Source organism: Suncus etruscus, chromosome 1 (assembly GCF_024139225.1).
Source record: "Suncus etruscus isolate mSunEtr1 chromosome 1, mSunEtr1.pri.cur, whole genome shotgun sequence".
Taxonomy (NCBI): domain Eukaryota; kingdom Metazoa; phylum Chordata; class Mammalia; order Eulipotyphla; family Soricidae; genus Suncus; species Suncus etruscus.
In genome coordinates this window covers 40,665,436-40,680,967 of record NC_064848.1, presented here as the reverse complement: position 1 = coordinate 40,680,967, position 15,532 = coordinate 40,665,436, and positions in this window count along the sequence as shown.

The window sequence follows — 15,532 nt, the reverse complement described above, 5'->3', positions numbered from 1 at the left end:
GTTTATCACTGCCCTTCTCATCCTTAACCCCACCAAAAGGCTCAGGTTGCATGCTGAACTCAGGACATGCTTTTAAAAATAATGGGTCTTATAAAAGCAGAGTCCATTCCATGAAATTGAATGTTTTGAAAAGGGATTTTTCTTATGTTAGAACTTGAGATGGGTCTAAGACGTTCCTTACAATTTTTTTTTTTTTTTTTTTGCAAATTCAGGGAAATCTTAGATGAACCAGGTTCACGACAACAAAGTAAAAGTCATCAATCTAGAAAGGAATGTAATAAACTATTTTTCCTACCCCCTTGGGATAAAAGTTTATAAGCATTTCGTTGGATGATTGGAAGCCTAAAAGAGAAAATGACTTAAAAGTATATCTACAGGAGTATATTTCCAAGCTTTTGCTCGTAAAACAGAAAAGAAACTTAAGTAAATCAGAAAACAAGTTGAAAATTCAGGACCCTTCTTTTTGTTCTATTTTTTATTTTAATCGGGAAACCTGTGTTCATTTTATAAGAGAATCATTGATATTTGGCTAAAAGAAACAAATAATACATATAGTAACATACAGATAACATACACAGAACTCACTAGTTTCATGTACACATGACCCATTGCTTATAAGAATCTGTATTTGGGACTCTGAGAAATAGCTCAGTGAACAGGGACACAGGCTTTTAATGCATGAGCTTTGGGTTTCATTTTTGGCACTACATGATCCCATGAGCACTGTCATGAGAAATATCCTGAGCACTGTGCCAGAAGTACCCCTTATGATCAGGTGTGTCCTCAAAATCAAAAACCAAAATAATACTAAAAATACGCTGCAGATATAACTCGATAATAGAACAATTTTTTTTTCATAGAAGAGACCCTGAATTTAGTTCCCAACACTAGCTAGAAAAAATTAAGGTACTTCTCTAATATGTGGCTGACTCTGGCTCAATCCCTGGTATCACTATGGTCCCCTGTGCACCACCAGAAATGACCTCTGAGCACTGGGCCATAAGTAAGCTCTGAGCAGTGCCTGTTAATATAGTTCCACCAATGCCCCCCAAATATTCTTTTTCTTTTGCTGATTTTGCTGTCACTATCTTGAATGATTTTGAATAAAGTCTAAATTTTGAGGCATGCTTGTTTTTCTCTCAAAGCATATTTGTGACATTATTTTTTGTTTTAGATGTTCTGAATGATTAGTCCACAATGTGCCATATTTCCCATAGCTTTGGGGGTTCCAAAGCTTTCTGATTTTTATATTTACTTATTTAGTATTTATTTATTTATTTACTAAATGCATTAAGTTATCAGAATACCATTTTTTAAATTCTATGAAAATCAGAGTCATTTCCTCTTTATGATTAAAAAAATCAAACAAAATGCTAAATACAAAAGAATAAAGATATTAAATTTATGTTAAAAAAGTCAAAACTGATAACTGAATGTTGAAAATTGCACAGTAGTTGAAGAAATAAAAATTATTTAGAGATGTGACAGAACATTAGAAGGGTGGAGGAAAAAAAATAATTCTGATTGACAAGATAAGGGAAGGCAAGGATATAGATGTACTGATTTACCTAAACTTACAACATATGGAGAAGATATTAGATGTTCTAAGAGTGAGTATTTATTTAATAATTTAAGGTGAGAGGGGCCAGGTCTATAGTATGGTAGATAGGTAGTTTGCCTTGCACAATGCCTACCTGGATTTGATCGTGGTATCCTACATGATTCCAAGAGCACTGCCAGCATTAATTCCTAAGTACAGAGCCAAAAGTAACTCTTGGGCATTTTTGAATATGGCCCCTCACCCACAAAAGAAATTAAACAAAACATCAAGATGTGAAAGAAAATGGGATTTTTATACAACTCTGGCTGGAATAAAGTGACAGGTATGTAAGTTTTAGAGGATGATTTAGAAAGAAGGCTGAAGCTGTTCTGATGTGAACAAGTTATTGGCAAGAGCGAGGAACAATAGAATAGAAGAAATGTTACTACAAAGTAGACAACTTTATATATATAAAAAATTTCCAAAAATGATCAGTCTTAAATACCCAACTTAAAGCTAATGACAATAGAATCAAGAGACCCAAAACACAACAAGCTATACATAAAAGAGACCTGTTACACTAGGGGGCTAAGGGTGGAGGTAAGGGATGCATGCTGGGCATAGTGGTGGAGGGAGGTCATCACTGGTGGTGGGAATTGCCCTAATTCATTGTCACTATGTACTTTAAATATAACTGTGAAAGACTTGCAATTTACATTGATCTCAATAAAAATTAAAAATAATTGAAATAAAATAAAAAAAAGTTATCATGAAACTATAGTTGTGCCCTTAGTGGGTCCCCAATTTAGCGGCTAAGAGTTACCAAGCAGATAAGCGGATGTTTCAGTCTACAGTGGTTGTGCATTGCCTAATAGTGGGATCACTCTTCAATTGTGAGATTATTAGTAGGATAACAAAGAGCCTCTTGGTTCATCTGAACTCTTTATTTTATTAGTTTCATTTTGGGGTCACACCTATCAGTGCCAAGAGTTAATTGTAGCATTGCACTCAGGAATTACTCCTGGGGGTGCTTGGTGCAACATATGATATACCAGGAATTAAACCCAAATCAACTGTGTGTAAGGCAAGTGCTCTACCACTGTACTATTGCTCTGGCCTTTCTTCTACACCTTGAAATTTGATGATCAGTGCAGGATTTTATTCACTATTGGTCAACAAATTTTCTTAGTCTTGTAAATAATACTTAACCTTACATAGCATTCTCATCAGCGTGATGATAGCAAAAATATTTGAAAAGTTTAAGAAAATGATTATAGTTTAAAAACTGTAAAACTATAGTTAGAAGAAAATTAACTATTTTAAAATGGATGGATGGAAAATACTAAAACAGACTGCCATTTTAACAGTGATATTATCTTTGCATACTGGTATAGTGATTTTAATTATTTTTTTAATTTTTTATTTTTAATTATGAGACCAATGATGCAAAGAGGACAAGGAAAAGTTACAGTGGAAGGACAATCGCCCATAAACAGAGTTCTCAGAAGATATTCCCTTGCTGACGCCTAAATATTGAACTTACAGTCAAAGAACATTAAGAAAAATAAGGCAGAACCCATGTATAATTACTTTGTCCACAAGTTCCCAGATTGTAGTACATTATAACATTTCTTAGCTGTACACAAAGCAATCTAAAGCCTTGAGATTTATGTGACTCCTTAAACATTGAAGGCATAGTATTTTTTTATATTTTCATGCACATGCGTATTAGTTTAAGTTAACATCAAAAGTTTAAGAGTTTTTTTTTAAGGGTTAGAGTCAAAAGAGCACAGTAAAAACGGTGTTAGAGTGGCAAATATTGTTTGCATAGGCCCACCAAAATATGGGGGACATGGAAAGGAAAAGCCTTGGTCTAAATACAAGGAGACCCTACCCCTGAAGTTTCCTGGCACAAGAGCAACTCTAGGCTCCAGGCAAACTAGTTTATTCAATCCAAGTCATTGTCTGTAATGCCAATACAGTTTTATTTTTCACACAGTCTCTATTGTTGGCATCAGGTTTCTGTATTAAAGATCCTGGAATCTGCACATCCTACATTGAGTTCAGGCTGGTGTGGAGTATCCTATAATTTCACCTCACAATTAAGGGGCAATACAGAAAGCCCTGTCCAGTAAGCAGGTCATTGTTGTTGTTAAGTCTTCTCAGTGTTAAGGGAAGTTTCTTTTAAGTAGGTCGATGTCAGAGCAGTGGTAGGGTCTTCCCTGGTAGAGGATTGCTTCCAGGTGATGTTATAAACAACCTTGGATGTCTCGGAGATGTCTTCCCTAGATCAGGGGTGAATGGAGAGTGCCCATTCTTCTGAGGCCTGTGCCAGGTCTTTATGTCAATGTTCAGGGTGTAAGGTCCCATTGCACTACAAGAGTTGTGTGTTCCCATCTCTATTAGATAAGAACTTATTTGTATGTATAGTATTGTCCCATTTTAATGTGCCTATATAAACAAGAAATAAAGCCATGTGGTGTTATCAGAGTATATGGAGGCATAAGAACACGTCCAACAATACCCATGACTTGGTTCAAACATAAGCATTAAACTGAGGGACACTTTCACCAAATTCCCTATTGAACAATTCACAAAGAGAAGAAAAGATAAAAAAGGGGGGGGGAATCGTCACTATATAAGAAAATATTCAGCAAGAGTTATAGCCATCAAAGAAAACACACATAAAATGTTGAAAAGACATAGGTGTCCTTTTTTATGCCTTTTGAAATAGTGCGGGCGGTGTTCACTCCAGGGCACCACTTTGGTCTGTGACTTAGGACTCTACAGTACTTAAGTTAAAAAGGGTTATTGTCGAGTAAGATGATAGGGAGTGAGAGAGTTAAAGAGAAAAATGAACTTTTGTAGGGTTGTGAAAAAGAGCAGAGTACAAAATGGACATTCTGCATACATAAAAACATAATTCAATGATAGTCAGTACTATTAATGTATCCTGTTTTGAAAATATAGACTGGTTAGAGACTACCAGTGACTGCTTCAAAAAGCTGGGAGGCCGGAAGTTCAGAGCCCCGCCCAGACCCTCCCTAAGGAGCCCAGTGGGGAATGGGGGAAAGCCTAGGGTACCTTCAAGCTCCACCAAGGGATCCACCTTGCGCTGGCTTGCCCAAGCATGTGGCCCGGGGAAGCCCTGGAGATCTGGAGCAAGGCGATAGAGGGGGTCTGGGGTCACCCAAGTCCCGCACCCCCCCCCCCAGGCCTGGTTAAGAAGGCCTCTGGCATGGCGGAGGCCTGCCAAACCCCATGCTGCTAGAGCCTCCTGGCTCCCAGGAAGGAAAGAGGTGATTTTAATTTTTTGATGTTTGAAATTTATATAAAAAGAATGCATACTATCATCAGATGAACATATCAAACATAGTATATATTTATGGATAAATTTGGCATTAAATTATAACCCAATATGAATTATTTCAGATATATTTTAGGGTGTAATAACTGTATCCTAGTCTCCAGTTCTATGTGGTACATTGGTGAAGATCCAGTTATTAAGAAGACTAATAGATATAATGTTGGGTAATATATATTACTTTATAAAATAGCATTATGCCCCAAATTTTCTTTCTTTTTTTTTTTTTGAATATTTTTTTTTTATTTAAACACCTTGATTACATACATGATTGTTTTTGGGTTTCAGTCAGGTAAAGAACACCACCCATCACCAGTGCAACATTCCCATCACCAATGTCCAAGTCTCCCTCCTACCCACCCAACCCCCGCCTGTACTCTAAACAGGCTCTCCATTTCCCTCATACATTCTCATTATAAGGAAAATTCAAAATGTAGTTATTTCTCTAACTAAACTCATCACTCTTTGTGGTGAGCTTCCTATGGTGAGCTGGAACATCCAGCTCTTTTCACTTTTGTGTCTGGAAATTATTATTGCAAGAATGTCTTTCATTTCTCTTAAAACCCATAGATGAGTGAGACCATTCTGCGTTTTTCTCTCTCTCTCTGACTTATTTCACTCAGCATAATAGATTCCATATACATCCATGTATAGGAAAATTTCATGACTTCATCTCTCCTGACAGCTGCATAATATTCCATTGTGTATATGTACCACAGTTTCTTTAGCCATTCATCTGTTGAAGGGCATCTTGGTTGTTTCCAGAGTCTTGCTATGGTAAATAGTGCTGCAATGAATATAGGTGTAAGGAAGGGGTTTTTGTACTGTATTTTTGTGTTCCTAGGGTATATTCCTAGGAGTGGTATAGCTGGATCATATGGGAGCTCGATTTCCAGTTTTTGAAGGAATCTCCATATCGCTTTCCATAAAGGTTGAACTAGACGGCATTCCCACCAGCAGTGGATAAGAGTTCCTTTCTCTCCACATCCCCGCCAACACTGTTTGTTCTCATTCTTTGTGATGTGTGCCATTCTCTGTGGTGTGAGGTGGTATCTCATCGTTGTTTTGATTTGCATCTCCCTGATGATTAGTGATGTGGAGCATTTTTTCATGTGTCTTTTGGCCATTTGTATTTCTTCTTTGTCAAAGTGTCTGTTCATTTCTTCTCCCCATTTTTTGATGGGATTAGATGTTTTTTTCTTGTAAAGTTCTGTCAGTGCCTTGTATATTTTGGAGATTAGCCCCTTATCTGATGGGTATTGGGTGAATAGTTTCTCCCACTCAGTGGGTGGCTCTTGTATCCTGGGCACTATTTCCTTTGAGGTGCAGAAACTTCTCAGCTTAATATATTCCCATCTGTTAATCTCTGCTTTCACTTGCTTGGAGAGTGCAGTTTCCTCCTTGAAGATGCCTGTAATGTCCTGGAGTGTCTTGCCTATGTGCTGTTCTATATATCTTATGGTTTGGGGGCTGATATCGAGGTCTTTAATCCATTTGGATTTTACCTTCGTGCATGATGATAGCTGGGGGTCTACGGTCAATTTTTTGCAAGTGGCTATCCAATTGTGCCAACACCACTTGTTGAAGAGGCTTTCCCTGCTCCATTTAGGGTTTCCTGCTCCTTTATCGAAAATTAGGTGGTTGTATGTCTGGGGAACATTTTCTGAGTATTCAAGTCTATTCCACTGGTCTGAGGGCCTGTCCTTATTCCAATACCATGCTGTTTTGATAACTATTGCTTTGTAGTACAGTTTAAAGTTGGGGAAAGTAATTCCTCCCATATTCTTTTTCCCAATGATTGCTTTAGCTATTCGAGGGTGTTTATTGTTCCAAATGAATTTCAAAAGTGCCTGATCCACTTCTTTGAAGAATGTCATGGGTATCTTTAGAGGGATAGCATTAAATCTGTATAATGCCTTGGGGAGTATTGCCATTTTGATGATGTTAATCCTGCCAATCCACGAGCAGGGTATGCGTTTCCATTTCCGCGTGTCCTCTCTTATTTCTTGGAGCAGAGTTTTATAGTTTTCTTTGTATAGGTCCTTCACATTTTTAGTCAAGTTGATTCCAAGATATTTGAGTTTGTGTGGCACTATTGTGAATGGGATTGTTTTCTTAATGTCCATTTCTTCCTTATTGCTATTGGTGTATAGAAAGGCCATTGATTTTTGTGTGTTAATTTTGTAGCCTGCCACCTTGCTATATGAGTCTATTGTTTCTAGAAGCTTTTTGGTGGAGTCTTTAGGGTTTTCTAAGTAGAGTATCATGTCATCTGCAAACAGTGAGAGCTTGACTTCTTCCTTTCCTATCTGAATTCCCTTGATATCTTTTTCTTGCCTAATCGCTATAGCAAGTACTTCCAGTGCTATGTTGAATAGGAGTGGTGAGAGAGGACAGCCTTGTCTTGTACCAGAATTTAGAGGGAAGGCTTTTAGTTTTTCTTCGTTGAGGATAATATTTGCCATTGGCTTGTGGTAGATGGCTTCAACTAGATTGAGAAAGGTTCCTTCCATTCCCATCTTGCTGAGAGTTTTGATCAAGAATGGGTGTTGGACCTTATCAAATGCTTTCTCTGCATCTATTGATATGATCATGTGGTTTTTATTTTTCTTGTTATTGATGTTGTGTATGATGTTGATGGATTTACGGATGTTAAACCAGCCTTGCATTCCTGGGATGAAACCTACTTGATCGTAGTGGATGATCTTCTTAATGAGGCATTGAATCCTATTTGCCAGGATTTTGTTGAAGATCTTTGCATCGGCATTCATCAGCGATATTGGTCTGTAATTTTCTTTTTTTGTAGCATCTCTGTCTGGTTTAGGTATCAAGGTGATGTTGGCTTCATAAAAGCTATTTGGAAGTGTTTCCGTTTGTTCAATTTCATGAAAGAGTCTTGCCAGGATTGGTAGTAGTTCCTCTTGGAAAGTTTGAAAGAATTCATTAGTGAATCCATCTGGGCCTGGGCTTTTGTTTTTCGGCAGACCTTTGATTACCGTTTTGATTTCATCAATGGTGATGGGGGTGTTTAGATATGCTACATCCTCTTCCTTCAACCGTGGAAGATTATAAGAGTCCAAGAATTTATCCATTTCTTCCAGGTTCTCATTTTTAGTGGCGTAGAGTTTCTCAAAGTAGTTTCTGATTACCCTTTGAATCTCTGTCATATCAGTAGTGATCTCTCCTTTTTCATTCCTAATACGAGTTATCAAGTTTCTCTCTCTCTCTCTTTCTTTGTTAGGTTTGCCAGTGGTCTATCAATCTTGTTTATTTTTTCAAAGAACCAACTTCTGCTTTCGTTGATCTTTCGGATTGTTTTTTGGGTTTCCACTTCATTGATTTCTGCTCTCAGCTTTGTTATTTCCTTCTGTCTTCCTATTTTTGGGTCCTTTTGTTGAGCACTTTCTAGTTCTATTAGCTGTGTCATTAAGCTTCTCAGGTAAGCTCCTTCTTCCTTCCTGATGTGTGCTTGCAAAGCTATAAATTTTCCTCTCAGTACTGCTTTTGCTGTGTCCCATAAGTTCTGATAGTTTGTGTCTTTATTGTCATTTGTTTCCAGGAACCTTTTGATTTCCTCCTTGATTTCATCTCGGACCCACTGGTTATTGAGTATGAGGCTGTTTAACTTCCAGGTGTTAATGTTTTTCTTCTGAGTCCCTTTGGAATTCACAAATAATTTCAGAGCCTTGTGGTCAGCAAAGGTAGTCTGCAAAATTTCTATCCTCTTGATATTATGGAGATATGTTTTATGTGCCAGCATGTAGTCTATCCTGGAGAATGTCCCATGTACGTTGGAGAAGAATGTGTATCCAGGTTTCTGGGGGTGGAGTGTCCTATATATATCCACTAGGCCTCTTTCTTCCATTTCTCTCCTCAGGTCTAGTATATTCTTGTTGGGTTTCAGTCTGGTTGACCTATCCAGTGTTGACAAAGCCGTGTTAAGGTCCCCCACAATTATTGTGTTGTTATTGATATTATTTTTCAGATTTGTCAACAGTTGTATTAAATATTTTGCTGGCCCCTCATTTGGTGCATATATGTTTAGGAGAGTGAATTCTTCCTGCTCTATATACCCTTTGATTAATATAAAATGTCCATCTTTGTCCCTTACAACCTTCCTGAGTATAAAGTTTGCATTATGTTATATTAGTATGGCCACTCCAGCTTTTTTATGGGTGTTGTTTGCTTGGATGATTTTTCTCCAGCCTTTTATTTTGAGTCTATGTTTGTTCTGACTATTCAGGTGTGTTTCTTGTAGGCAGCAGAAGGTTGGATTGAGTTTTTTGATCCATTTAGCCACTCTATGTCTCTTGACTGGTGCATTTAGACCATTGACGTTGAGAGAAAGAATTGTCCTGGGATTTAATGCCATCTTTATATCGAAATTTGGTGTCTTTTGGTTAGTCTTGTCTTAAATTAGGTCTTTCAGTTTTTCTCTTAAGACTGGTTTTGTGTCTGTAAAGTTTCTGAGCTGCTTTTTGTCAGTGAAACCATGTATTCTTCCGTCAAACCGGAAAGTGAGTTTTGCTGGGTATAGTATTCTGGGTGAAGCATTCATTTCATTCAGTCTTGTCACAATATCCCACCACTGCTTTCTGGCATTGAGTGTTTCTGGTGACAGGTCTGCTGTAAATCTCAAGGATGCTTGCTTGAATGTAATTTCCCCTTTTGATCTTGCTGTTTTTAGAATTCTGTCTCTATCTGTGGGATTTGTCATTGTGACTAGGATGTGTCTTGGGGTGGTTTTTCTGGGGTCTCTTTTGGTTGGTACTCTTCGAGCATGCAGGATTTGATCACCTATATTCTTTAGCTCTGGAAGTTTCTCTTTAATGATGTTCTTGACCATTGATTCTTCCTGGGAATTTTCTTCCTGGGTCTCTGGGACGCCAATGATTCTTAAGTTGTTTCTGTTGATCTTATCATAGACTTCTATTTTCATCTGTTCCCATTCTTTGACTAATTTTTCCGTTGTCTGCTCATTTGCTTTAAGTTTTTTGTCCAATCTCTCCTGCTGTATGGAATTGTTATGTATCTCATCTTCCACAGCACCAAGTCTATTCTCAGCTTCTGATACCCTGTCCCAGAGCTTATCCATTTTGTCATTCACTTCGTTTACTGACTTTTTCAGTCCTGTTAGTTGACATGTTATTTCAGTTTGGAGTTTTGTCATTTCTGCCTTCATATTTTCTTGGTTCTTATTAGTGTTCTGTTCAACTCGATCCATGGTTTCTTGGAGTCTGTTGAGCACCTTCCATATTGCTAGTCTAAAGTCCTTATCTGAGAGGTTGATTAGTTGTTCAGTCATTATCTGGTCCTCAGAATTGTCATCTTCATTCTCTATGTCTGATGCTGGCCTGCGTTGTTTCCCCATTGTCACACTTGTATTGTGGGTTTTTCTACGTGTTGTGGTGGTATTCATTGTCTATATGATGTAGGCAGCACACTCCTGTGGCTTCTCCCTTTCTGGATGGGCTGACTTGCCTCTAAGGGAGGGGAGTCCTCCGTGGATGAAGCCTCACACTGGGTCAAATCTTAGGCCCGAGCATGCAACAGAGAAGACAGTCCAGAGAGAAATGCTTGCTTCTCTGATATAGCACAGTTCTTATTGTGATTTTTTCTTATTGTTGCAATGGTGTTCTTTTCTTAGAAGGAGTGCACGGCCGCGTAGCGAAGCGGAGCGGCCGTGCTCTGATGGAGCCTCTTTTGCCCCACTCCCAAGAGTTTCACACAAGAGGACAGTAGACAGATATTTACAGTTCACACTCACAGTTGGGCCCCTCTGCGCAGGCTTAGATTCGTGTCTTTTCCCCGCCTGATGTCCCAAGCAGGGAATCCAGCTTGCCCCAAATTTTCTGACATTGTTCCAGTTTCAGTTTCAGAAAAATAACTAACAGTGATAATAACTTTCTCAGTGAAATTCCAAATAGTTAAAAGCTCTTTTAACATTTTGGATGCAGAATTTGTTTTTGCCCTAGGATTACCTGGAAAAGAATTAAAAGAGTTCTGTTTTTCTTATAAAACATATTCAAAATGATAAATTACTTTTCCATGCTATGAGCTAAAGTACAATTTGATATGCAAAATCAACAATGATGTGACTACTCATTTGAAGATGTCCCACTTGACTGCCTCAGATAATTTCCTGTGCTGTGACTTGGGCCAAAATATCTATTGCAAGGATCTAATTTCATGAATGTGATATCTTCTATGAGAATGGCAACTATTGGTGCATATTCATATGCTTCTATGTTGATTTGAACTTAATCCGGGTTTACATGCTGAAATCAAAATACTTTTACTTGTGATTTTAGTGTTATTTCTAGTTCATTACTTGTATTTTTTATTTCTTGATTACATGACAAATGTGTACATTAAGTGGAAGCATTGAGTATTTGGGGTTGTTAGTCTTTAAAATGTCTTTGTAACCTATTTTTTCATTTATAAGAAAATGCATCATATATTTGTCATAGTGGACACAGTACATTTGTTTTCACATAAGAGAGCAAAATTATTATTTAAAAAGGAAAAGGAGGGACCAGAGAAATAGAACAGCAATAGGGCATTTGTTTTACATTCAACTGACCCAGGATGGACCTTGGTTCAATTCCCAGCATCCCATATGGTCTCCAAACCCAGGAGTGATTTTTGAGCACATAGTCAGTCGTAACCCCTGAGCATCACTGGGTGTGACCCCAAAACAAACAATAAAAAGAAAAGAAAGAGAAGAAAGAAAATTTAAAAAAAGAAAGAAAAAAGTATATTAGTAAGAATATTTGTGAAAATTATTTTATTCCCAATGAAGTCTTTAATACAATGGCAAAAGGTTTAGTAAGCTCTTGTTAATAGCTGTTTATTTAGTTAAATTGGTGTGTTCCTATAGGAATGACAGCATCAAAAAAATGAAGTTTTTTGAAATTCAAAGCACTGTTACTGATTCTGCGCTTTTCAGGGGCTTGCACTTAGCTGTTTGGATTCTTGGAAGAAGAAAGTTACAGAGGGAGGGCACCATTACTCTCTCCAAAAAGCCCAGGTGACTTTAGCCCAAATACCAACATACCTGAAGTTTGGTTGAATTGGTGTTCCTGAAGAAGTGGCAAGAAAGGGCCATCATCAAAAGTGTGATTCTTGGTGATGGATGCAACAGGCATAGTTTTAGCCGGGGTTTAGGGTATTGATGTGCCATCTCTTTTCGAATCTGCCAGTTTTCTGCAGCATGACTGGTGTACCCAGGATTTTTCATGACTTGTTTTGCATCTCTTTCGAGAAAAGAGTGAGTCCATGGAGCTGGGCTGGCTTGAACATGGCAATTTCTGTAATCTATTTTGACATGTAATTACGAATTTATATTTTATTCTCCTTGCTTATTTATTTTCTATGTATGTGTATTTATATAATAATTTACTTTCATTTAAGAATAAAATAGGTATATTATCATTTTCTCTTAATTATGTGATTTGTTTTCTTTCTTTCTTTTTTGGTCACACCTGGAAGTGCTAAGGTGTTACTTCTGGCTATAAGCTCAGAAATCACTTTTGGTAGGCTCAGGAGACATATGGGATACCTGGGATTGAACCCAGGTTGGTTGCATGTAAGCCATATGCTTTACCTATTGTACTGTAGCTCTGGTCCTTGATTTGTATTTCTTAAGCATATTCTCTAGAGTATCCATAATATTACTATATGATCAGAAAACTTAACATCAACACAATAATACCTAACTAACAGACATATTGTTGAATCAGTAATATTTATAAAAACAAACTGTTGTTTCACAGAAAAGAACTTGATCCAAGAAAGGTTGCCCTATCGCATCAGCTAATGGTAAAATGAAATTAGAAGACATGCTGTCCTTTGATCTGCGCAAAAACCAAAATCACTAACTACAGAAAATTAACTATGACAACCATGGTTGGGCCAAAGTTTTCCTGGGACCAATAAGAAAGACCTAGCCTATGCTTCAGCCTAGGATTTGTACAAAAACCAAGATCTCTAATCCCAGAATTCTGATTTCAACAACTGTGACTGAGCAGAACTACTGGTGCCATAAGGAAAGACTCTATCCTAGGCTTTGACTTAGGATCTGTGTACAAATCAAGATCACTAATTACAGAAGACTGACTACAACAAACATGAAGGAATAGATCTTCTAGAACCATAACAAAAGACTCTATCCTAGACATTGTCTTATGACCCGTTGAAATACTAAGATATCTAGCTACAGAGGACTGATTTTGTCATCAAACTGAGCAGAAAGTTTCCTGGCACTATACAAAGACCTTGGGGTGCAAGAATTAGGGTGTATGGAGACTGTAGATGCATCCAAGACAGTATGCTTCAAGGATAGAGAAACTCTGTACCTCCACACCAGACCTTTTCTTTTCTTTTCTTTCTTGTGGTTGTGGTTTTAGTGATGAATTTTTGTTGCTGCTGCTGTGATTTTTGTAATTGCTTTTTTTGTTTTTAGTTTTTGTTTGTTTTTCCTTTCATTTTTTCCCTTTCTTATTTTGAACTGATATTTATAGCCTCTAGATGAATCCCCACAGCGTTTTCTTTTCTTTTATTCTTTTTTCTTCTTTCTTTTATTTTTCCAGCAGAACCACAGAACTTGAGTCATCTTGTTCTCCCTTATAACTTGAAGGGAAAACAAATGGATGGCACTAGGAACAACCAGTCATATGAACATTGAGTGGAAATATAAAATGATCAGACTTAATTACCACACCCAAAGTCAATGCCAACAGAATCGATACCCAATATACAGCAAGCTATACACAAAGGAGACCTCTTACACTAACAGTCCATGGGACAAAGTGGGGAGGTATGGGATGTATTCTGGGAACAAGGGTGGAGGGAGGACAACATTGGTGGTGGGTATGGCCCTAATTGCTTGTCACTATGTACCTTAATTATTACTTAAATATTACTGTGAAAGACACTTTGATCACAATAAAATTATTAAAAAATTGTTTTTGTTTCACGATCAAACCAGGTGTTATGCTCCAATTATATTCTCTCTAGTTGAAACTTTAGGTGATTTTTTTCTCTAGTCATTTTTATGTTAAAACAAATTTTGAAGAGTAACTCTTAGTTTAGTTGTGTATGGTGTTTCCTTCTGATTAATTTTATACTATCTCTTTTCAAAATACAAAAAAGTGAGATATTTGTTATTCACATTCATAAGCTAGATGATGGTAGATATTGTCACCCACTGATGTGTTATCTGCTACCTTTTTGACTCTGAAGATTCAGAATTATATTTCACAAAAATATGTGAAAAAATACTTTCATAGGAAAGAAATATCCTGGTTTTCAACAAATTTAACCCCTCTATGGAAGCTTTTCTAACCCAATCATTGATTTCATATATTGATAGGCATTAGATTGTTATTACTTTTTCCATGTATTCCCTTGTTTCATTATTACATGAATATGTTTTTCAGTGTTTTGGCTTCAAAATAGGCGATTTTTATGGTTCAATCTGTGCTATACATGTGTGCTATAATTATTAGACTAAATGCTACCACAAATATAATTTCATATTTGGTAATATTTTAGTGATAAATATTACTGTTATTAGAACAGTGCTTTACCTTTTCCTGTTAATTATGTCCATTTTAGTCAGTAATTTCACTTTTCCACAGAAAACTCTATTACTATCATCCTAAACACCATAACATATTACACCCTTATGCAGAACTTCTGCATAATAGATATTTTTTTAGAGTCACACCTGGTGGCACTCAGGGGTTACTCCTGGTTCTGTGCTCAGAAATCGCCCCTGGCTTGGGGGACCATATCAAATGTTGGGAATCAACCCGCATCTGTCCTGGGTCAGCCATGTGTAAGACAAACGTACTATCACTGTGCTACTACTCTGGCCCCTTGATAGATTTTTGTCAACCTCCCTCCACCAATGTTTTCAGAACTCATCTGATACCTCTCCCTTCCCCCTAACTCCGCTGGGTTCTAACTCTCTTTGTGGGAACATTTCCTTAAAATAAAATACTATGCAAGCCTTTGACTTTTAGTGGCATTCTAGTTCTATTTAAAGAAAATAGTGAAAATGAAACACACTAGAACCTTAGAAATCTCTAATTCCCAATTATAAAAATGGAGGTTATTTTTAAGACTATGATATTTTTTAGATGTTTAAAAAGATTCCTTTGCCACCTATTCTAAATTAATAATATAGGTTTTCTAATTTACTTAATTTCTTCACATAGCTGAGTCTTCACTCTGTAAATATATATAATTTGGTTTGGTTTTGTTCATTATTTCTTGTTTAGAATAAAGACAGTTTGATAGGTTTCAGTGACTTGTGTCCTAAGAAGAAATTGTTATGGAACCAGGATGACCAACATGTGGAACCAAATGGAACCTGAAGATATTGTGTGTGTTTTTGAGTGTGTGTGTATGTATGCATGTATGTATGTATGTATGTTTGCAAAAGAATGGGAACAAATGGAGGCAAAATATTAGGAATTCTATAAGAGAAGGAGAGCCTAGATCTGCTAGAGAAAGTAAAAAAACTAAAGAGAAAAATCAAGGAGAAAGTAGGAGGTTACCTCTTTGAGAAGAAAACTTTAATAATAATTAATATATTTTTGTTTAAGTGCTTATTGATTGTT